Source organism: Alosa alosa, chromosome 9 (genome assembly GCF_017589495.1).
Source record: "Alosa alosa isolate M-15738 ecotype Scorff River chromosome 9, AALO_Geno_1.1, whole genome shotgun sequence".
Taxonomy (NCBI): domain Eukaryota; kingdom Metazoa; phylum Chordata; class Actinopteri; order Clupeiformes; family Clupeidae; genus Alosa; species Alosa alosa.
The window spans coordinates 5,848,178-5,871,837 of record NC_063197.1 but is presented as its reverse complement, the minus strand read 5'-3'; the positions used below and the strand labels follow the sequence as shown (position 1 = coordinate 5,871,837).

At 42.2% G+C, this 23,660-nt stretch overlaps 1 long non-coding RNA gene across 1 annotated transcript in view; it reads left to right on the top strand.

Annotated features, from left to right (window-relative positions):
- Positions 1-23,660, top strand: part of LOC125300080 — a 99,433-nt gene that overhangs the window by 27,225 nt on the left and 48,548 nt on the right. The window contains exon 3 of the long non-coding RNA XR_007194507.1: positions 23,370-23,495. This is a non-coding gene — a long non-coding RNA (uncharacterized LOC125300080). The remainder of the gene's footprint in view (positions 1-23,369; positions 23,496-23,660) is intronic.

The window sequence follows — 23,660 nt, the reverse complement described above, 5'->3', positions numbered from 1 at the left end:
GAAATGTGAAAACTGGCCATTCTCCTGAACTCCATATTAGAGTGTATGGGTAGGAATGTAAAGATTCATTAGATAACACTTGGGATTAATGCATATAATTTACCCAAGCCATCTTGTTCAGCCATGGGAGATTATGCCTGCAAAATAACTGTTTGATCAAAGCAATTTAAGAAAACTTAAATATACGACAACTGCAAAAATCTGTATCATAGATTAGTTTAATGCAAGACACTATGACACTACAAGACAGCAAGACACTATAGCCAACATCTACTTGTAAATATGAAATAAATGGATTTCTTCTTATGTCACTTCTTATGAAGACGTTGGTGTGCTTCATCTTAATTTATTCATCAGAAAAACTATCATCCTTTTGCCTGAGCACCAGCACTGGCCCAGATGATCACAAAAGGAATGTGGATTAACGATACCACAGCCACAGCAGTTTATGCACACTGTGGACTTGCTAGCTGTACAGTGAGGGCTGGAGATTTTTGCTAGCACTGTAGTTTTAGTCAGCTTTCAGGAAGAAGCTACAGACTGTTACACCTGTGTGCAGTGTGTACCAATATACAAGGTTTCTGATCAAAAGACCAATTTCAAGTGTGTGTGTGTGTGTGTGTGTGTGTTTTGTGTGTGTGTGTGTCTGTGTCTGTCTGTGTCTGTGCTGTTTCTCACCATTAGAGGGCACTCTGACATCCACCTGCTAGTCAGACCTCGATGAGTAGAATCTGTATAGACAGAAGCCTGTAGAAGTAAGGAAACTAAAGTAAGAGAACTTTATAACTCACTGCAGATGAGACTACAAACAGACAGATGTCCACATTTAGAGTTAAGGCTTTGGAAGCTGCCTGGGGTTATACAATTTCACAAGAAAGCATGACACATGAATGAAGGATGTCAGGCAAGAAATCATTAGTTTAATAACGTTTAACCCTCCTGTTTTGTTTGCAGTCAAATGTGACCGATTGACAATTATTTTCTCTCAAAAATATTGTTAACTTATTCTGACTACCATGAAGCTCCATGACTTTGTTAACACAGGGCATCTGAACGCACAAAACATTTATTTTCATAACAATTTGAGTGTTTTATTTAACTTTAGAACACGCATGTGTATTCCCGGTCAAAAATGACCGGCCATTACAAATGAATGGGTGAGAAAATGGTGAGTATAAAATTGAGTCCAGACACATACCTATTGATCAGATGAACTGTATGTGTCCTTCTGTACATTAAAACACACACATAAACACACACCCTCACTCCCACTCTTTACTTCTATGCCAGCCCCCACCTGGAACCTTTCCCTAATAGCATCTTCTCCTTTCTGACTTGCATGAGCTCAGGTCAATGAGGCCTGCAGGCCATAAATAGCAAATGAGCCGTGGCCTACTGGTTAGCACTTCGGACTTGTAACCGGAGGGTTGTCGGTTCGAACCCACGGCTGAAGTGCCCTTGAGCAAGGCACCTAACCCCTCACTGCTCCCCGAGTGCCGCTGTTGTTGCAGGCAGCTCACTGCGCCGGGATTAGTGTGTGTTCACTGTGTGCAGTGTGTTTCACGGATTGGGATAAATGCAGAGACCAAATTTCCCTCACGGGATCAAAAGAATATACTTATACTTATACTTTTAACAAGTTATAATGCAGCGGTCCTTTTTGACCGGGAACACAAAACAAGTAAACATGAAATGAACACAACAGGAGGGTTAAAAGGGCAATTCTTTAGTAATTTATTTTTTTTTCTTTGATTATATGCCCTTGGTTATACTCAATTGTCGTGTTTTTGTCCCTACTTCTAGTCTAGAGTTGTTGTGTTGGTCTGTGGAGCCAAACGATTTAAACTTGGAAAGATGAAATGGAACTTGGACATTAATAGCATTTTTTTCAAGGACTGATGAAGATTTCAGGTGCATATTTTCCCCCGTCTTGAAACACAAAGAATGTTGTTGTAAAGAGCCCAGAGGAGCGTGTGCGTGTGCACTCAGGGTTCAGGAAACACTCAGGATACTTAAGGAGAAAGCAAAGGAAATGCATTGCCATGGAAACAGGTTCAGTGTCATTGAGGATGGAGGGAATAATTAGTGATGTTCATCCATTATATCTGTTGTCTGTTAAGGAACATTTTTATCTTTTTTTGTTAGCCATTAACACACATTTTATATGTTGCATGTAATATTTTTTGTTTTGCAGTGAAAATCCTTGATAAGAATCCAGAAAAAAAACAAAGTGAGAGGGCACTCAGACTCATAACTAATGAATTTTAATCTGCATGATGGAGATAGCTGTGTGTCTGCTGCAGTGAGCTTATATGACACATTCACTTGTGTTAGTTATGGATGAGGGACTATTTTTACCAATGTTTTGTCAAAATATTACTAGAGGTTAAAAGTGCACATATTTAATAAATTAAGTAAAGTTTGCGAGCAGCTGGCTAAACAGTATGCCAAAGTGCTGTGTGTGAATATTTGCCCCCTTCATTGCTCAAGTGAATTTGAAGTTTTTGAAAAATATTTCAGGAGATGCGTACTCCAAAACATTGTTGAAAGATTAGACGCAATGGCCAGAGATCTCATTTAAATATTTACCCCTTGAGGCTGATTATGCGGTTGTGGCTTGGCTATTTCTTTACCTCTTTGGAAAGCCAGTAAGAAGCTTTTCATAAGCTAGAACCTGCAGAACTCATCTGCTGGTTTGCTTATTGCCTATTGACTTGTTGCTCTGCATATTTTGAAGGTAAATTTGTAAGCCTGCAGGGACACGTCTATCTCAGAGCTTTCACCCTGGCTTGAAAGGACAGTCTGATTAGGGCTTTCACTGGAAAAGACACTGCACAGATTCTACCCAAATTTGAAGCACACACCCTGAAGTAAAGCAACAAAGTCCAAGGTTAGCAAAATGCAGTGCAGAGGTTGTTGATTGAGGGCACATCATCTGTCTTGGGCTTTTAAAATACAATTTTATATTAAGGCACAAATACACGGAGGCATTTGAATATTAACATTTTTGCAAGGTCTGCTATTTCACTTAATGTTGATCAATAAAACATTAATGGCGTAAAGGCGGCTTCATTATTCATGCAATTTTATTCATATTGTGGGTCTTCGTTGACTTTGTATGACGCCCCTCTTTCAGCTCAGTAACCTCACTGGCATCAGAGCTTCCAGCCACACATATACACATACAGCAAACACACATGCACTCGCACACGCACTCGCACACGCACAAACACACACACACACAACCCTGATTTGGGTGCTGCAACTGTCTGTTTGTGTTGCATTGGAAATTCTGCGACGCGTCTCTGTTCCCTGGGCGAGTCCTTGCTCTCCCCCTTTCTCTTAGTTGGCCGTCGGTGTTGTTGGAGGCAGGGGAGGATCATCACGTGGCCAGAAGGCAGTTCCTTCATTATGCAGCTGAAACAATAGTATGTTCATAGCTGCACTAATTATTATTCTGAGAATGTACCAATTTGTTACATCCAGAGTGACAGTCAGCCCGGGCCTTGAAAGGGGCAGCGCGCCAGCCATTGCAGTCAAGTGAAAGGGCTTCTTTCATTCAGACTAGTGGGACAGGAATGACCCTGTCGCATATGTGGGCAGAGGGAAGGGCCCCGTGCCAGCCTCAACAGTCTGTTACCAAGTTTCATCACTCAAGACTGGCAAGCCAAAGTCCGGCCAAGGCTTTGGTTAATGCCATTCATGGGGCCCGCCAAAATAACGGCCACTGTTGCTAGGTTTTTTTTAGTTGTGTGTGTGTGTGGGGGGGGGGGGTGGGGGAGGGGGTCCAAAAAGCAACAGCGTCACTCAGATTCGGTAAAATCTGACCCTTCTTTTCCTTTAAGAATCAGCACATCAGTTTTTCTATTTGCAGCCGTCAGATGAATAAACGGTGAACTAGCTTTGGTTGAGAGAGTGCAATCTCCTGCCCTCATCAACAGGGCACTCCCTGCTATTGATTTAATATTTAATTTGATATCCAAGAGTTTTGTTTCCTATAGGCTAATAAGCTGTGCAATTATCTGAGCATACGTTCACTACCAGCCCCCTGCTGTGAAACAGAGGATGTTTTCTGATGTGCAATAATTTGATTAGAAATGTACTGTGCTTGCAATTCAATTACAACTGTTCAAGTTCAAGATCAAGTGCTATCCTTGCCTCTCGAATTTAAAGGGATGCTTTCATTAAGGCAGCTACCTTGCAGGATATGTGCTTGATTCCATGTGTAAATAACTGTAAGTTCACTTCCTAAGATGTCATATGGCAATTAAAGAGATTTCTTGCAGAAGGCGCCAAATACTGGTGTAAGCATTAACCTCAGAGCTTCATTTGACAGTATATTGTCTGAATTGAATATAATGGATTTTGGTGGGATTATTGTGTATGTAGTTTTCTGTGGCTAATGATGCATAAATATATCAAGTCAGACAAAGCCAATGTCTGGTGAAATGGGATTTTGTGGCTTTGCAGGACCTCTCATAGTGTACCTGTTAATGACAGTTACATATCACCAATTACTTAAGTGAAAATTTTCATTTAATTTTCAGAGGATTCCATATTTGGACTAATGTGCCAATAACTGCTAGTGTTACAGTTTTGTTTTAAAGAAAGACTTTTTTAGTTTTTTGGAGTTACATTCCTCAACATACTCAAGCACTTTTAGAAATGATCCACTATATTGAAAGCAAACAATTGGATATTCTAATAGATGAGATTTTCTATTCTATGACTAACTTTGTATTTTACAGCTCATTTGGATGTGTTAGTGTTTATACACAATGCGCTCTCCACACTGTAAACAAATAGATACACCACAAAAATGAGCTCCACACAAACTTATAGAAATATAATTATGGAACAAAACACAGAGCTGTTTGTCCCCTGCTCTGGTCTGGTACAAACATCGCTCTAATGAGGCCATGCAAAGCTCTCTCCAGTCCTGTGAAGAGCCCTGGATAATGAGTGGGCTTGGTTCGGAATTGCTGCCTTAACCTATGGCATAGTGACAGTCCGCATTAATATGCATTATGGGCCCCAGTTTAGCGAGGCCTCTCTGGGCTGTCCCTCACTGACAGACATTGTTAGCCTTTGGGTTACGAGCCCAGTGTTTTGGCAGCAGAGAGAGGCCCATGGCTCAAACCGTACTCATTATGACATAATCCTGCATTAATCCTATCCTCTATTAATAGCCGATGACAGTGGCGGTTGGTTCACTCTCTCCGTCACCTTCTTCAGGGGGTTAAATTGCGGGGGCGTCGTTATGCTAACTCTTTGTGAGTTGATTAATGTCCTTCAATGGGAGAGCAGACGTGAAGAAGCCAGTGGTGGGGGCCCCATTTGTTTTTTTAAAGGCCCTTCTAAAAAGGGGCCACTATTTTATTGTGTCATTTTATTTGTTGAGGGTGTTGTGCTAGCTTTAGATAAGGGGAAATGATTGTCTAATTATTGTGTTGTTTGTAGTTTTAAAACTATTGTATATATTAGTATTATATATGTAAATCTTTTCTACTCCCAATTATTGGAGGTTTGATGAAAAAATCTCACATTTCTTAAATACAGAAACACTGACAGAAGTTATATTGCTGTAGCTCTGAGCTGTGTGGTGGATGTGTTGCCATGGAGGCACGTAGCCCACAACACTATAGGCCGAGACGTTATAGCCACCCACCCTGTTAACCACACACACAGACCAGCCCATCAGGCCCGATCCATCTACGCTCAACACCAGCCCACTCACTAACCCCCCGTGACACACAAAAGACAAAAGACAACAGAGCAACGTGAGACAAATATTTTAATGTTGACAAATGGGTGCCTCATGAAAGTGGTTTTGAGAGGACACTGGGTGGGTTGAAGGGACTCTAAGGTCAGAGCGCTGGCATCAGCGAGTTACACACAGCCCGCTCTGATGGCACACTGACGCACACGGACACTGCGGTCAGTCACAAGCCCTTGTATTCACTGCTTGATAGCCGCTGGTAAATGACTCGGCCTCGATTCCGGGAAGACCTCCTTTTTAAGTTACTCCACTCCGCTGCATGTGTGACTTAACCTCTGCCAAAAAGGAAGGGGTTAGTTGGGTGGGGGGGCATAGCCCTGGCATGAAATAAAGCAGGTTGTTCCGGAACCTTCTAGCCGGAAGCCCCTTCCCTCAGGTCCTCAGCCCTGGGCCCTCTCCTCCACTCCCCTCCCCTCCCCTCCCCTCCCCGCTGGCTGGCCCAGGTCTTGCATTCCTGATGGCTGAGGCCCAGGCGGGATGGTGCGGTCAGCAGTGAAGCAGCACTTTTGTTTCGAAGCCTGTGAGTCCGACGCAGACTGACCTTTTGCATCAGACAAGTATCATGTGCCAAAGAGGAGGAGGTGAGCGCAGAGGCAAAGACAGGGCAAGTGCACCCACCAGACTAGACCAGACCAGACCACGCCGGTTTCCCAGCAGTTACCCCACCAGCTCCCCAGGAGGAAATGGGCGAGCTGAGTTTGACAAGGCAAGCAGTGTGTAAGCATCGTTTATGAGTCAATGCCTTTTGTGCTGACGTTTTATACCTTTTATTTAGATGTCTTGGTTTGATTGAGTTTATTGAGTATTTCCAGTATTTTATTTTATTTCGTTCTGATTAGTCTAATGAAAAGGACCCTATTTTATTTTGAGTGGCCATGGGAAGTCTACTTTGTATTCAATTATTCAATATGAAACTGTTTTAATATGTACCTGTCTTTATGATACAGTTAAGATCAGGTATTGGTGTAGTAACATGCGCTTGGTATCTCATATATTTCAAATCACAGTTATAGTATTTTGGAATCTCTTGAAATGAAGCTGCTCCATTTGATTTCAAATAAATGAAATTTCCCTTTGGATATTGGACATTTTTTTTTTATCTTACCCATATTTCTAGATCATTTGGCTATACCATTCAGTCACTTTAACCATTAACCCTCTCTGATTTAACCTTTCAGCAACATTTCATACATTTCTATATAGTTATTACAGTGTCAGTTTCATGCAACCAATGATTTATTTGGTTATGAACAGTTATTTAAGAGCCCCCCAAATTAGATGGAATTGCAGTAATATTATCTGAACAGTCTCTGAAAAGGATTGGATTTTTTAGAGCCATTTAATATCAGTTCAGTATTTGCAAGAAGCTATTTTTGTCTTTTGAAATGTTATCAAGTTTGTTGACATTCTGAATTCATGTGCATCCTCTCCACATATAATCCCTGTCCATAAAGATCAAAGATATATACGTGTTTAAAATGATCCCACTAGTCCAGTTCCATGCAGAGCTGTCATATTTCACCCCTCATCACTCTCCCATCTCATTTTCTCACAGCTTACATCTGCCAGTAACCCATACTTATGGAGACGTCCTCTTATGGCAGACAGCAGCCTTAAAGAGAAGGATCAACCCTCTCTTTACATTTCCCTTTCAACTGTTGGATGCCACTCGTCAGGCAAGCCACAAGTTTCTGAAGGCAATCGAGTTGATCAACTGCGCAGCAAATTATCAGATGAAGCACCGGGGTCTTCTCCATGTTGCGGACCCTGGGACCTCCAGTCTAATATGGTGCAATATGGCCAGAGTAATTAGAGGAGCAGGGAGCAGTGGAACACACGATGCCAGGCGTCTCCCCAAGGGCTCTCTGTTTGTCATCATCGGCTTCATCCAGAAAAGAGCAGCATCACCTTGGAATAGAACAAGATGTGAGGGAGACGCAAGCGCTTCTTAGAAGTCTGGTGCCTTCAAATAGGGCCGTGTTTGCAGTGTTCACGATCAGAGTTAATATAACCTCCCCCAACTCTGGGATTTACAACTTCAGAGGTCGACATTTTGACATTTTCTGAAAGCTCTGACTTCACTAATAATACCGTAATGCCATAATTATGAGCTCACAAGTTCCATTTGATGACAGCAGTAGGCCACCGTTTGTGTAGAACATCCACTGTTCCATGGTGTCATACTTCTTTGTTTGAGTCCTTTAATTTTTTGTTTGATAAAGTTCAACTCTTAGAAACAAGCAACACTCTTATTGACATGGTATATTCTACAACCAACACTCTTACTGACATGATATATTCTACAGGCGGCAGCGGTAAATGATTTTAAAACATATATCTTAGTGTTCATGGCATCTGGATTTATACTGAAAGATGCTATACAAACAGGCTATATTATTCCAAGACTTCATTTGCCTTCTCAGGCAATCCAAATGTCCTGTGTTTCTTTTAGCAGCCAAAAAACCCCTCTCTGGTGCTAAACGGTGATATTTTGACTGGAGCTCAAGCGTGAGCGTGCACTGTCAAGATAGACGGAGCATCTGTTGGTGGAGCGGCCCATGCGTCGGTAATTTCACCGGTGGGCGGCTTTTGTGTGGCTGAGAGAGTGGAGCCGGCAGTGGCGAAACTGAGGCGCGCCGAGTCGGCAGGTGCATGCCACCAAATTACCGCCTGCAATTTGCATTTTCCTCCTCCTAAGAAGCATGCCATTATCATATCAAAGGGAACTCACAGCAATGTCTAGTTTGGAGAGATGTGGCACTGCTTCAATTTGAGCAATTAATGCAGGATGAAGACACTTGTCAAGCATCCCAGAGTTCGCTGCATCCATCATCATTGTTTCTGGAGCTGGAGGATGAGGCGCTTTCTCGCTCTCTCTCTCTCTCCTCTTGGCGAAGAGGGAGAGGAGAGTGTGGATTATACACACACACACACACACACACATATTCAGACACATTCAGACCAAAAAGACATGCACATGCACATACAGACACAGGTACATGCACACACACACACACACACACACATATTCCGGCACACTTAGACCAAAAAGACATGCACATGCACATACAGACACCGGTACATGCACACACACACACCGGTACATGCACACACACACAAACACTGAAAAGAACCAACATGTAAATCCTTAGTGCTTTTCTCCTTTTCTACTCTGGTTACTGAGCTGTTGTAATCTCATCAGCATCTTATATTTTTTGTCCAGACACTTGTACAATGAGTGAAATGCACACACAGTATGGATAAACTGGTTGAGTCAGAACATTTCAGTGATATATACATATTCAAATTTGCAGTGGTCTCTTAATTTTTAATATGACGGTCAACTCATTTAGATGTCACTCAGCAACCATAGTATGACATTAGAAAAAATGTGCAGTGGTCTTTTCATTTTTTCCAGAGCTCTATAATATATATACTTTTCATGAGGAAAATAATGTTGTCATCATATTATTTGTGGCTTTCATAACATCTATCATGTAGTCCACACGTCACATTACGCTGAATGGCTGTTGAGTGAATTCATTTGTTTTACTGCCGATTCCTGACATCCTCTGCCATTCTCCCACAATTTGTTGGCCATTAAATCCAAAGCACAGTTCAATCAGGGCCATTATGGAACATCTTCTCTCCTGTTAAGAAACCGTCTTGTCATTTAGCTTTGGAGGAAGTCTCTCCTTTTCCTCTCTCTCTCTTTCCCTCTCTCCCTCGAATTGTTCTGAAGCACTCTACATTTTTCTTTGGGGCTAGCACTTACAAGACTGTATTAGTCACAGCTGTTCACTGTGATTTCCATTCCTTGCCTGGCACAGTCACTCTGCCAAGTGCTTCTGAGTGCCTCTCCCATTCATGTGCCTCCTGCCAGATCGTCTCCGTATTTCTATGATAGTCAGCTGTCCCTTACCGCCATCTGAATTGAATTTGATGGGGAGTATTTTGTTTGGATTCCCTGCCAGAGCTGCCTGTACAGGATAATACGTCTTGATAGTGTATCATGCCATGCGGTGGCGTATTAAGGGGGTTGCCATGCTACGGTGATTAGAGGTTAGTGGGGCGTAAAAACGATGAAGCAATACTACAGCAAATATTAGCAACAATGGAGGCCTCTCGTGTATAAATTGTATTATGTTTGAGCATCAATCCCTACAGTGACTGGATTGAAGTCTCTCAACGGTTCGAGGGATGAATTGCTGGCACTGAAATATAGCCATTTATGAACTTTACCCAGCCTGGCCGAGAAGAGGGAATTTTCCCACTGTGATTTTGATGACGGCTATTTTTCCCCCCTCCATCACATAGGAGTGAATTTAAAACAGGATCACAAGTCCTCAACATAGGTAGACATGCATAAATGTAGTGAGTATCTCATCAGGTGCTTTATCATGTTGTGGTGCAGTGTGTAAACCTCAGAACACCTCCAAACACCTAACAGACTCTTCAGCCTCTTCCATATGGATCCATCCTGTCTTACGCTCTTCTTCAGCAACCTTATCTATCCCTCTGGTGATATTCCTTTCTCTCTCTCTCTCGCTCTTCCCTTCTTCTCTCCTTCCCTCTCTTCCTCTCCGGTGGGGTTTGCACCCCATCCTTGATGTTTGTGACAGGCCACGATAGGAGGACGCTCTTATCGCCATGGGGTTTCGGAAGGGCCCGGGCTAAATTGAAAATTGCAAATGAAATCCATCCGGGTTTAAATTCATCAGCTATTATGTCAGATGACCTTTGGCAGCCGCTGATAAAAATGAGCGAATGTTAGCTCTGATCCAATTTTCGACACTATCCGCTCCTTTCACTTCATTCCCAGTCAGACAGCAGCCTCACTGGAAGTGAAAATGATAGGGTTTCAAGAGAGCGCCATTGTGTTGCAGATTAAGATTTTCTCTGCCTATTTGCTGGGGTCGGCCTTGTGGTCCCCTGTCTGGTATTTCACCATTGTCCAATCAGTTTCAATATCTGCTTCAGAGGACATGTAAGCCATCCTCAGTGATAAACACTTACAGGGGAAAATGTTGGACTTAATGCTTTTGCCACTGAGGTACTGGGGGTCACTGTGTACCAATATTGACGGGCAGATGTTAGTTTAATCTGACATTCTTAAGGAATGTAACGGACCTCCTTGCCCAATCCTTCCTGGCTTTTCTCTGAGCTTCCTGTCATTATTTATCATCACTAAACACAAATGTTCTTTTTTTGTCATTTTCAGGGTGTTAGTCTAAAATGCTAGTTACCGGTAAGCATAGCAGTGGACACAGAATCAGGATATTATTCAATGGACAAAATATCCCACTTATTTGATGTATGCTTTTTTTACATAAGCCACATTCAAATACAATACAGTGGAATAATGTGATTTTATTCAACTGTCAAAAATCTATAGATGTTCATTATACAGAATAGTTTTTGCCGTTTCACTTTTATAAATTAAGATAAATTTCAAATGTATCTATTTATTATTTATGTTTGAAAGGGACCTTGCTTTTGGTATATCAATATCTGTAATTAACGTACAGCTATTAGTTGGTTAACTGTATGGCTAGTATATCCTTTATCAGGCATTTATTTATATATGAATATACAATAAAAATGCAAATCGTTTGATTATGTTTCTGTTTTATTGTGTTAAGTATTATAATTTAAACCATATCATGTAACCATACTTTATGACGTAACCATATGAATTCTGCTGTAATGTAGTATGTAAATAAATGTAATGTTTAGAGATCATGTATTTTTTAGACATGTGCAACACTATTGTTCTAATGCATATATTTGTATATTAAAGCTTATGTAATTTACATTCACACCTAGTATGTTGAATTGACCAATCAAGATACTGTTTAAGAACCAGCTGTTTTATGAGTGCATATGCAGGAGAGGATTATGCAGGATTATGCATGAGATCCCTGGACATAAATGACAAAACAAGGGACTGGTATCTGTTGCCAATTATGGATGATAAGTATCTCATCAAAATCAAATTCATACTGATGGGTAATCAGTAGACCACAGCATTTCAGATGTTCAGGGACATATACTGTATAACACTATGACAAACAAATATGGAATCCGCATTTGCATATTCAAATTCAAGTTTTTGCCGATGCACAGAATGGGCTATACTAAACACATGCGCTATTTAATACTGGTGAATGAAACAGTGAATCAAACACAGACATCACAAAGTTTTTTTCCATTTCTAGGCGGCGTAGTCTTTTTATGATTTTGACCTTGTATGACGTCACTGTGACCCCTCCCATTGGACCTGAACACTGCCCACAGTTTCTTTAGATTCTATATCACTCCCACCTCTCAGATTTCACTTCCACCATTATCAGCCCTCTTGTTCTCTTCAGCATCTTATAGATTACATTACTACCTTAAACAGCCCTGTTCAAACACTGCCTCTGTTCAGCATCACCATTTCCATACACACATAAACACCCGGTGTGATCACAAACTTCCAGGTGTGTGTACACGGCATATGATATAGCAGCTCCTGATCCCTCAAAGCTGCTGACGCTGCTGCCGCGAGGTGTACCTGCCCGGGATCTTCGGACCGGCTGTCCCGCTTCTGTCACGGGGACTCTTTTGACCTCTTGGGGAGGGCCTGATTTCCCTGGGCACCTTTGTGTTCTTTGATTAAATGTGTCATGTGAAATTGTAGCCTGGTGAGAAGCGGCTGGCCGGGAAGGCCAGGGCGGATGTTTGAAGTCATGATGAGGTGTCCCCACGGAGCCCGGAGGCCATGTGGAGGGGGACGGGGGGAGGGGTGGAGATGTGTCACATTTGGGAAAGGGACAAGCCCATTCGTTGTCACTTAATCCTAATCGCTACGGGCAACTCTCACTGTATCGTCAGCAGACGTAGTGGCCAGGCTAAATAATAGATAGGGCATGTTTTTAGCGTAGCACGCTGTGTTTACAATGGGCCGTTTTTTTTTTAAAGCAAGACAGCAACACTCACAGAAACTCTATAAGAGCTCAGTCTTCTTCATTATGTACAAATGTAGCAAATGGAAATACAACTGTTAGTAACAATGCAATATTCACTCATAGTGCCATATTTTTGTATTTGTGTGTACTTCTTTAAGAGTCAAATAAAAGAGGGCCATTTTGGAGAGGTTTTATTTCTGTTTTATCTCGCCCGTCTCCAAGGCCTGTCTGGACTCTTCCCCTTGCACCTGTCACAGGTGCTGATCATTAATCAGTTATTGCCTCAGTTTATTTGGCGGCTGACAAGTTGCAATTCCCCCCCCCCCGATTTGGGACGTTTGTCAGGTGGGAATTATGGCAGAGCACATGTGACAAAACACATCACCCCCTTTTCTTCCCTTCCCCTCTTCCCCTCTCCCTGGCTCTTTTCTTCCCTTCCCCTCTCCCTGGCTCTTGGCTTCTCCCGCCACCTCCCTGCTCTCCCTCTCCAGTTTTTCCACAAACAGTCTCTGGGACTCTGAAGTAATAAGGCGGAATGTATAATTAATTACCCTGCTTGCTCTAATTAAGGATGAATAAGTTGTGTCCCTCTCATCATCACAAACGTGGAGATGGGTAATACCAGTTTATGCTATATTAACTGCAAATATGCAATCCTTCTGAGAGCACTTTCCTTGATGAATTTGATGAATGTGACAATAATTAGCAGAGACAGATGAGAGCTAAATTACTACTGACAATGTAATGCTATCCTGCTCGAGGGCTCGGGAACATGGCAGGCTAACATGGCGGGGCCCAAGCCCCATTTCTAATTAATAGTCTTTCTGCCAGTGGAGAGAAAAAAATGGATGGTAATTGTTTTCGTCAAAGGCAGTAGGGAGCTATCAGGGTAATAAAGTTAATTAGCAGAACAAACAACCTTTCTCTGCCTTACCAGAATGGGCAAAAAGTGTCATTCAGTCTGGGGTGGGGAAGATATGACGAGATTAGATGATAGCAAAGGAAATTTTACACCAGAGGAAAACAGGGGAGGAAAATCAATTATTCTATTCTTTTTCTCTCTCTCTCTCTTGTTACAGTGTGTGAAAAACACTCACACACACACACACACACACACATGCACACATAATTTCCCGCTGAATAGAAAAAGCATTTTCCCCTCTAATTTCATGGCGCTATCTTCTTACTCATTTGGAAGATCATTTATTTTTGTGTGCTTCCTCAAGAGCGGAGGCCGGCACTGGTATCTCTTCATGGTCTCGGTTGCCTGACTCCAGAATTTTGTCAAAAGCAATTTGTGTGCCATCAACTTTGTAATGGTCAAAAAACAGTCAGAATGCTAAAGCCATTACAAATCTGAATTAGACAATGATTAGAATTATTTCAAACCTGAATGGGGTGGAGATATTGCAGACGGTCTGACATTTTCCCTTTTCTTGATGACACTGTGATTCTCGCTGACAGGTCAGGTAATGAAACCATGTTACCAACAGACAGCCCAGGCGTGGGTATTAGAGGCTCAGAGATGCGATGCTCTGTTTCACTCTGGGCGTCTGACTACGCCTGTTACTTCACCCAGATTGAATGAAGCAAACACACACACACACACACACACACACACAAAGCACTCCGTCGCCCTTCTATCCTCATGTCGTGTCGCATCTCCTCAGATAATTCCACCCAGGCAAATGTAGGGAAGTGTTTGTACACAAGGTGGTGGTAGCAACACTTCTTCCCCCAACCATGTAATGGTTGTCGGTTGGCTAGCGCACTGATTGGAATGGAGATGGATGCCTCTGGCACAGCATATCTGTACTGGGGTGCTTTTGCAGATGGAACATGTCAGACTCACAGGGTGGATACAAATGCAGTGGTCAAATGACATCTCCTGCATGAGCTCCTATGTGGGGAGGAAAGCGGATTTGTTTTATATGTTTCCTTCAGGCAGAACAACTTTTGAATATCAATTAACATTGGAAATGGAAATGATTGTTTTCTTTGCATGCCATCTCAGCATCATTTTTTATTAAACTGAAGTTAAAACATTGGTGATGCCTTTAGATTGAATTTACAGCCTAGGGTGTGTTGATGACACTGGATTAAGTCTTTGTGTGTGGGTGAACACATCAGAGAGAAGGAGAGGGAGATGGAGAGGTGTGTGTATGTGTGTGTTTGTGTTTTTATTTCATTACTGTGTGTGTGTGTGTGTGTGTGTGTGTGTGTGTGTGTGTGTGTGTGTGTGTGTGTATGGTTTCCAAGTGTTGTTTTGTCCTAACGGGATGCTGGCCAGACATCACCTGGGAGCAGTGATAGCTTATCAAAGCTGAAGCAGTCCCTCTTCAACACTGCCAGATAATAATGGCTTTCTATTCAACCAAGTGTAAGCGGGGGAAACCATGGGAACCACTGGTCAGCTGACAGCTGGATAGACAGGTTGACGGCCCCAGTGGCATCATGGGACATAGCTGTCACCTGATGTTCCCATTACCCACTGAGATAACCTTCATTGTGGCAGCGCAGAAACAAAGACTTGGCTTTAGAGGGAATGAGTGTGTGTGTCTCTATGTGGGCGTGTGAAAGTGTGGAGCCTGTGTGTCTTAAAACTAATGGAATCAATCTTAATTGCACTGATCAATACCCTGATAGATAATATACCCTGCCCTAAATAATTACCCTTGCTTACATATGTGTGTTTCTACAATAGGTGCACAGTCAGGTTAATGTTCCAATATGGTCTACAATGGCTTTTGAATGTGTGACTCTTATAGGACCATATGGAAGATAGGATGCAGTTGGACATTTTTTTTTGACATAATGACAAAAGGTGTTATTTTAGATCTAAATATGTGGTGTATCTAAATGTAATACCAATTCCTATTTTTGCAGTAATTTTCCATACTATAAATATTGATCTTTTCTAAAAGACGACTTGTGAGTGATTCGACTTTTTGTAAGTGCTAGTTCCCCCAGGGGTATTTTCAGATTTTTCAGTCTTAAATGAGCCCATACATGATGTTACCTTTCACACAGCCAAAAGCACAATATATATTTTGCTGTGGGACACAAATAGGATATAAATTAAAGAGTAAGTTTTAAATGCAGAAAGATTCAGTTGAGGTCAATTATCTGAGCATGTACGTGACTGCGTGTAGAGGTATCTTATGAATGTGTATGAATGCTGTTTCAGATGTGCTATACAGGTAGTTTGTTGTTTGGAAGGTGAGGTCATTGAGAGCAGGGATTTGCTGACATGCTTAAGCAACTATGTAACGTTTTCCCTGGGATGTGTCTGCTCCTCCAGCATGCCCCGGCTGTTTCTTCTCGGCTCATTCATCTTCTAAGGCAATATTTGGGCTTTGACTTGATGTAGTGTCATTGCTGATGACTTTCCATGGGGGCCTCGCAGACAGCTTCTTTCAGTAGCTTCTAAACGGCGCAGCCTCCAGCAGCTAGTTTGTTTCCACCCGATTGCGTTCTGCTGGAAAGGTGTCTTTGATCAGTTGCGGTGTTAGCGATAATCAGTGGTATTGTACATCTTTGACCTATGACACGTTACAGCCAGGGAAATGGAAGTGACTTGCAATGTGGTTAGACTATAGTCAAAATATCCAGCCTCTGTTGTAAGGAGAAACAAGATTTGACTCCCTTTTCGGTGACCTGTTTTTTGCTGTAGCTGTCTTTAACCAGATGGTAGGGTCTTGCCCTGTGAGGATGTTATGTTGTGTTAGATATGACAGTATGTGGGAGGAAATGCCTGGTTGATTGTCTTTGAAGGTCAGCTTCTGGAGGCTCTTTGTAGAAGGTCTACAGTTTCCTACCATAGTGCCTTTATCAGACCCATTAACCTGAGAGTATTAATGCATGTTAATATATCATGTTAACAGTCTTCCAAACCTGTGTTAGAGTTTGCATTGTTTCGATGATTGGTAGTGATCATGTGAGAGCTGCCGGTCCTCAGGTAGATCACTTGTTAGTTATTCCAGGCCCAGCAGGGACTCTGGTCATTGGCAGTTTGACTCGGGCCAATGTAAATCTGGAGATGTGCGAAATGCCTTTGTTAGGAAACAAGCCTCTTTAAATGCACTAAATTCCGAAGCCCACAAGAAGAGGGGTGGGATCTATGCGTGTGTATGTGAGCGCATAAACACACACACACACACATACACACACACACACACACCTCTCATTGTGATGCGGCTGTGCTGCGGGACATTGAGTGGAGGTGCCAGCCACTTGACAATGCCTTTCAGCGGCCTGGGCACAAAGGGCCCTCTTGCGGGGCCTGACAATGGCGCTAACTGGGGCTTCTGCCGTGCTAATGTGGGCCAGACTATCATGCAGATGCGGGGAAACTGCTCTCTCCTCCTCCCGAGCGCTGGCCCCATTGTTTTAAAGATGTAGCCTGAAGGCACAGCCAGGCTAATTGCCTGACAGGTTTCTGACTATGAAAGAGATTAAGAAGTATTTGGCAGGGTAAGGGATGACTTAGTGGAGCGACAATTTGTACTCATTTGTTGGAGTCAAAGACCTAAAACCTAAACCTAAAGTATGGAATTGGCTAAGCATCTTAACCCTATTACTGAGGATGTTTTGGGCTGCTTATAAACAACAATGGCATCATCCCACAGAAGCAGCAGGACACAGGAAATGAGAGCTATTGGCTAGATTGCTAAGGAGATTTAGCCAAATAAGTTATTTCCTCTTTTACATTTCTAAGTCTTTAATTAGACATCTGTTGAGATTCATGCACTTGCTTGATTTGCATATGCCAGTTGTCCAGTTGTCCTTTACTACTGAAATTTCCATGTGAGCTGGATGAGCTCAGTGTCATTTATTTGTCCGCAAACAACTACGCTACGGCAATACCAGTTATTGCAACAGTCTTCCCGCAGGTGTGATGAACATAGTGGAGCCCCCCCACACACACACACCTCTTCGAGGCCTCCAGTGGGATGACCCCCTCCCTCTCTGTACTCCTGCTGAGGGAAGCGAGACATCTCACACCTCCTCAGGGCAGGTTTTAGGGAGGAGTGATAGGGGGAGTGTGTGTGTGTGTGTGTGTGTGGGTGGATTACAGCTGCTTTTCACTCGGTGGGGTGTGAAGACACACACACACAGTTATACAACTCCTCACTAGAGCTACTGTTTAACACTATTCCACTCTGTTTGCACTGCTGTAGGATGACCAGGGCCCCCCACCTTTCTCCCCCCCCCCCCCCTCCAAAGTGCCATTGTGTGCTACAGTGTCTGACGTCTGCCCATCGCAGGTCATCCTTCCTGGGCCCCAGGAATGAAAAGGGTCTGTTTATTTAGTTTAGGTCTTTGAAATACTGAGGAGTGCATCGTGACATAAGATCACTAAAGATGCTAGATCAATATCTAGTCCAAGCAGTCACTGGCTCCCAAAACTGACCTGAACTATTTTCGGTTATGGTACTTAATGCACTTGTGTTGTTCTTTACCAAAGCCATATTACTTTCACCTTTCTTAAGTAAAAAGGGGAAGAATGACTAGAAAAGCTATGCATCAAGTAGACCTATGAATGCAAAATTATACATCACAATGCAGTACTCAGAGGAAATCTGCATTAGCTCAGTAGTTGAAAGAGCTAATGAAAAATGAGTTCTTGCCCTAATGACACGTCACTAATAATTAAGTCTAATACATGGTGTGATGGTGAGACACATTTGACAACAAAGAATCTTTCTATTGTCTTTCTTTGGCAAGTTCTTGCCTCAGTGGCTTCTGTGCTAACTACCCTCTCCATCAGATCATATTCGTTTTAGTAGTGGAGTGGGATGAGATGTACAGGGATACTGAAGATTTGATGTGTCACATCATCTAATGTGGGCTTTACAGACCTAAAACCGCAAACTACTGACAAAATAAATAGAAAAGGAAGACAAAAAATAAGTGTATGTAGCAGTTTGGATGTTTCATTTTACCTATGAGGTAGTCTGGATGAAAACAGAAATACAGTATCTCTTTTAATAGCCTCCAACGCAATTAAAAGATCTAACATAAATCATAATAATCCCAAATCATGGTTCAGTTAATGATATGTATGGGGGAGTCTGGAAATATTTTGATCACTGTATTTCTTTAACGAGATTCTAATTAATCAACCAGCAAAATGAGCCCAGCCAGCCCCATCACGGGGAGAGTGATGGTGGTGACAAGGTAATCATGGCTATTTCTGTGGCGTGTGTGTGTACGCAGAGGTAACTGTCATGGCGACGAGCGTGATGGACAGACTCACACTGAGAGAGACAATGAAGGGTTTCTCTGCTCACCTCCCAGTGTGACTTATTTGGACAAGAGGCTTGACGCGAGGTGACAAAAGTGTGTCCCTCCAACTGGAAGCAGGTATGCCTCTCAGCACCTCCTCTGGGACCAGGGCACCTCGTTTTACACGTAATCACACACTCCCACCAGGATGCCAGGAGCACTGACGGACTCAAGGTGGCACGATGGACACCTGCTGTAGCTCTCAAAGTTTGTGTTTGTTTGTGTGTGTGTGTGTGTGTGTCTGTGTGTGTGTGTCTGTGTGTGTATGTGTATGTGTATGTGTATGTGTATGTGTATGTGTATGTGTATGTGTATGTGTATGTGTGTGTGTCTATCTCTGTCTGTGTATGTGTATGTGTGTGTGTGTACATGTGTACATTCCCCTGTCTATCTACCATCGTTGAATGACCTCTGTACGTATAGACATCCCCCTCTGCCAGAGCCTCCCTCACACACTCATATTCTGAAGACTGACCTTGCTGTTCCAGTAAAACAGTTCAGCTACCTCAACCTCCTCTGCAACCCCATGATGACCCTTGTGGGTGTGCCAGGGCTAGTGCTGTAGAGACAGGGCAGGCTGTAGACCCTGGTCATGTAAGGGGGTCAGTTTGGCCTTGGAGGAAATGTGAGGTGGACGTGGGAGACATCAGGTGCAGAGGGGCAGCACTGGTGTGGAAAGTATTGATCATTGCTCCTCTCCTCTGTAGACCGCTGCTGCCTGGGCATGTGTTCCTTCTGCTTCACACTGCCTTAATACAACCCCAAATCAGACACAAGTTGGGATATTGGCTAAAATGAATTAAATGAAAGGAAAAAAAGAATGTAATAATCTGCAAATTTCATAAATTCATATTTATCTGCAAAAAGGACACAGGCAATATGTCAAATGTTGAAAATTACAAATATGACTATTTCATGGAAAATATATGTTCATTTTGAATTTGATACCAGCGACACGTTTTTTAAAAAAAAAAAGTTGGGACGGGGCCAAGAAAATGCTGGAAGTTGTGTAATGATAAAGTAAAAACAAAAAGAGGAATATGAATGGTAACTAGCAAGATGATTAGACTGAGATAAAGTGGAAAAAGGTCCTGTGGTGATAAATCAACATTTGTCATTCTTTTTGGAAATCATGGACTCCTCTGGGCTAAAGAGGAGAGGGCCTATTCAACTATCCAACTGATCTAACTTGTTATAGTGCTCAGTTCAAAACCCAGCATCTATGACGGTGTGGAGGTGCATTAGTGCCTACAGCATGGGCATCTTGCACATCTGGCAAGGCACAATCAATTTTGAACGATGTATACAGAATTTGAGCAACATATACTGCCATCCAGGCAATATCTTTTTCAGGGAAGACCTTGCCAAAATACACATATTTTGCACATATTTAGACAGTATTTCTCCATAGAGGAAAAGTAAAAAAAGTAGCAACTGGTCTCCTCAGTTCCTAAACATTGGCAAAATGTTGTTAAATGACAAGGTGAAGCAGCACAGTGGTAAACATGCCCCCGTCACAACTTTTTTTTAAAACAAAATGAACATATGAAGTGAAGCGACCTTGGGTGTCTTGAAAGGCGCTTTATCAATAAAATGTATTATTATTATTATGATTATTATTATTATATTTTCCATGAAATGGTTAACATTTTCATTTTCAACATTTGATATGTTGTCTATGTCCTTTTTGCAGCTAATTATGGGTTTACGAGATTTGTGTAGTATCACATTCTGTTTTTATTTGCATTTTACACAACGTCCCAACTTTTTCAGATTTGGGGTTGTATGTATCCTTGCAAAGAAGTGTGTGCATGATATATATCAAATAGATCCTTCAGATTTAACATTTTGAAAAAGACCAGAGGAAACTTCTGGTTTACATTCACTGCCAGGTATGTCAACTTTACAAAAATGTCAAAGCTGAACGAAATCTATGTGTTAACCCTTGCTGTATAAATAGAGAAACAGGTAGTATCTGTGAAATAAAAGATAAGTGGTGGAGAATCTCCATGGAAACATGTGGTAGGTAGCAATTTGGGTTTGCTGGTCTAAAAATAGCGGTATTATCACAATGAAGTTTCCACGGTAGCAGTATTTATGCATTCATTCCAAGCGTGAACAGTTAGGCCCCAGAGATTGGCACCCTGGCACAGAGGAGCAGCATGGGGTGCACATCCTTGCCAGTCACTTTAGCAGCTCCACCATCACGTTGTTTATATCCATTTCAGAGTTCCCCACTGGGGCTAATTAATAAAACATAAGAAAAAACATTACATATTTATCATTTCAAATTAAACAAATCCAGTGTGGGGTCTGAAGTAGAGTGCATTATCTGTAGTTTTTTTCATTATTATTATTATTATTTTTTATGTGCACTTGCTCAGACTGTGGGTTAGTCTTATCTGAAATGGTAATTTGTGTTTTCACCCAACCATCTTTTTCTAGTTCTTGAAGACTACAACATCCACAAAATTGTTGTGCTTAAGTGGATGCACTCGACATGTCTATCTTATCTTGTGATGTCGGTCTGCTGTTATAGCCTGAGGCTATCAAAAGAACCCCTTAGTGCCTCAGAGTTTATCGTGCCTTGCTGGACTCCTCAGATCCATTTTTGGACCCTTTTATATGCTCTACCAAGACATCCAGGCTAGCAGTAGGAATGACCAGAGTTGAGAAGGAACATTTAGACAAATTACTGCTTCAGAAATTAGCTTGAATTTTATTTCATTTTTGTCTCCAAATATTAGGACTTTTTTTTTTCAGGATACCCCACATGGCACATGGCAGCAGATTATTGGTTCTCATTCATTAATTGGAATCAATCTATCCCTGTGTTTGCAACCATGATTATCCCTCGACCGTTGGCCATTGAGCCCTGTAATACTGTTTTGGATATCCTGTTTTACATACAGTAGTTGTAGTAATCTCTGTCCAAGTACAAACGGTGCATATTTTCATATGGATGGTCTCAATCAGTATTGCCTATACCATACAGGGATTGTGTCAGACATTACAATGCTCATCATAGGAACATAGGAAATTCAATAGGAACTTAGGACATTCTACCAAATTCTTAAAAATCGAGTTGTGTTAATGGCCCTTGCTGACCAGCAGTCGTTTAGGTCACTTCAGAAAGTATTATAAGGCTTTAAAAATGGCTTCCACATTAGCCCTCTGTTGTCCGTAAGGCGCTTAAATGTTGGCTGGTTGACTCTGAAGCTTGTCTTACAGCGTCATCCATGAATAGAGGGACTCTCTTCCGAAGTTGATGCCTTCTTGGTTGGGTCCCATCTGCTCTGATTGAAGGCTTATGAAAGGCTTTTTTTCTCCTCTCCTTTTTCCGGATTGTTCTTCAGCCCATAGAAAGTACTTGCCCTTGTTGGCAGCTAAGAATTCTGGGCCGGCACACAGGGCCCAGACAGAGCCCTCATCCCCTCCCATTCAGCTCTCTCTTTCTCAGGCCTTTCAGGCTCAGTGAGAGAGAGAGAGAGAGAGAGAGAGAGAGAGAGAGAGAGATTGGGGAGGGAAAGAGAGAGAGAGAGAGAGAGAGTTGAGGAGAAAAAGCACCAACCAAAGTCTCTGGTTGGATATTCCAGCGTGAGAGACATTCAGAATGAATGATTGCTGAATAGAAAGCTTGTATGTGTAATCAATACACACAAACTGCAAGGGAGCATTCATCACATATCTACTTGAAGAGATTTCCTGTACATTTAAAAATCAGTTATTGGAGACCAACTTATCCCCTTTAGGATATGATGGACTGCACTTTTGAATTAAAGCTTAGCCATCTTACAGTGAACATCAATGTCAAGGTTGTGCTGTTGTTTCTGCTGTCCGTTTTTCACCATTGTTTATTTGGAGCAAATATAAAGAGTAATTATATGAAGAATTTGGCTACTCCAGAGACTGCGCCTCAAGGTCGTTGCGAGTGTCCCAGTCTGAATTCATATATGCCTTATCTGTTGTCCACATGCCTTTCTGTTTTCAATGGTAAAGAATGGCCACTCGCACAGAAAGGCAGGCCTGCCTAGTGCCATCCCTCATTCAAGGTCTTTTGTGCAGCACCATTTAAAGAAGCTGTCAAGTTCTTTCTGCAGTTGGCAGGGAAGGCCAAATCTACAGTGCCACCGAAGTGACAAAAAGGAAAGTTTTTTTGGTGTGTGTGTGTGTGTGTGTCTGTCTGTCTGTGTGTGTTTGCCTGCCATTGTCGGAGCAGAGTGAAGGGGAATTTTAGCAACATGTAATTTACTCCTGAGCCTTTTACTGTACGTGGCTATAGTGATGGTAATTTCTGCCTTTGTAGGTGTGAAAAGATAACCATCAATCAGTTGTCAATTGGTCAATTGCAGAAGTGATGAAAAGGAGAAGGTTGAACAATCCCCTTGCTCTGGCTACCTCGAGGATTCAGAAGCCCCAGGAAAAAGTGGAAGCCGGAGCAGTCTCTGGAGTGGATTAGGCAAGCAGGTGCAGATCTGGTAAGAGCCTCTATTTACTTCTGCTTATGCCACTGGCAATATTTATAACCCTAAGATACACAGTTTTGACTTCTAATACAAAAGCCAAGCATGGGAGAAAGCTTTTATATTTTACAGTGAATGTATTTTTCACTTTGGTACTTAGAATATATGATTACTAGTACA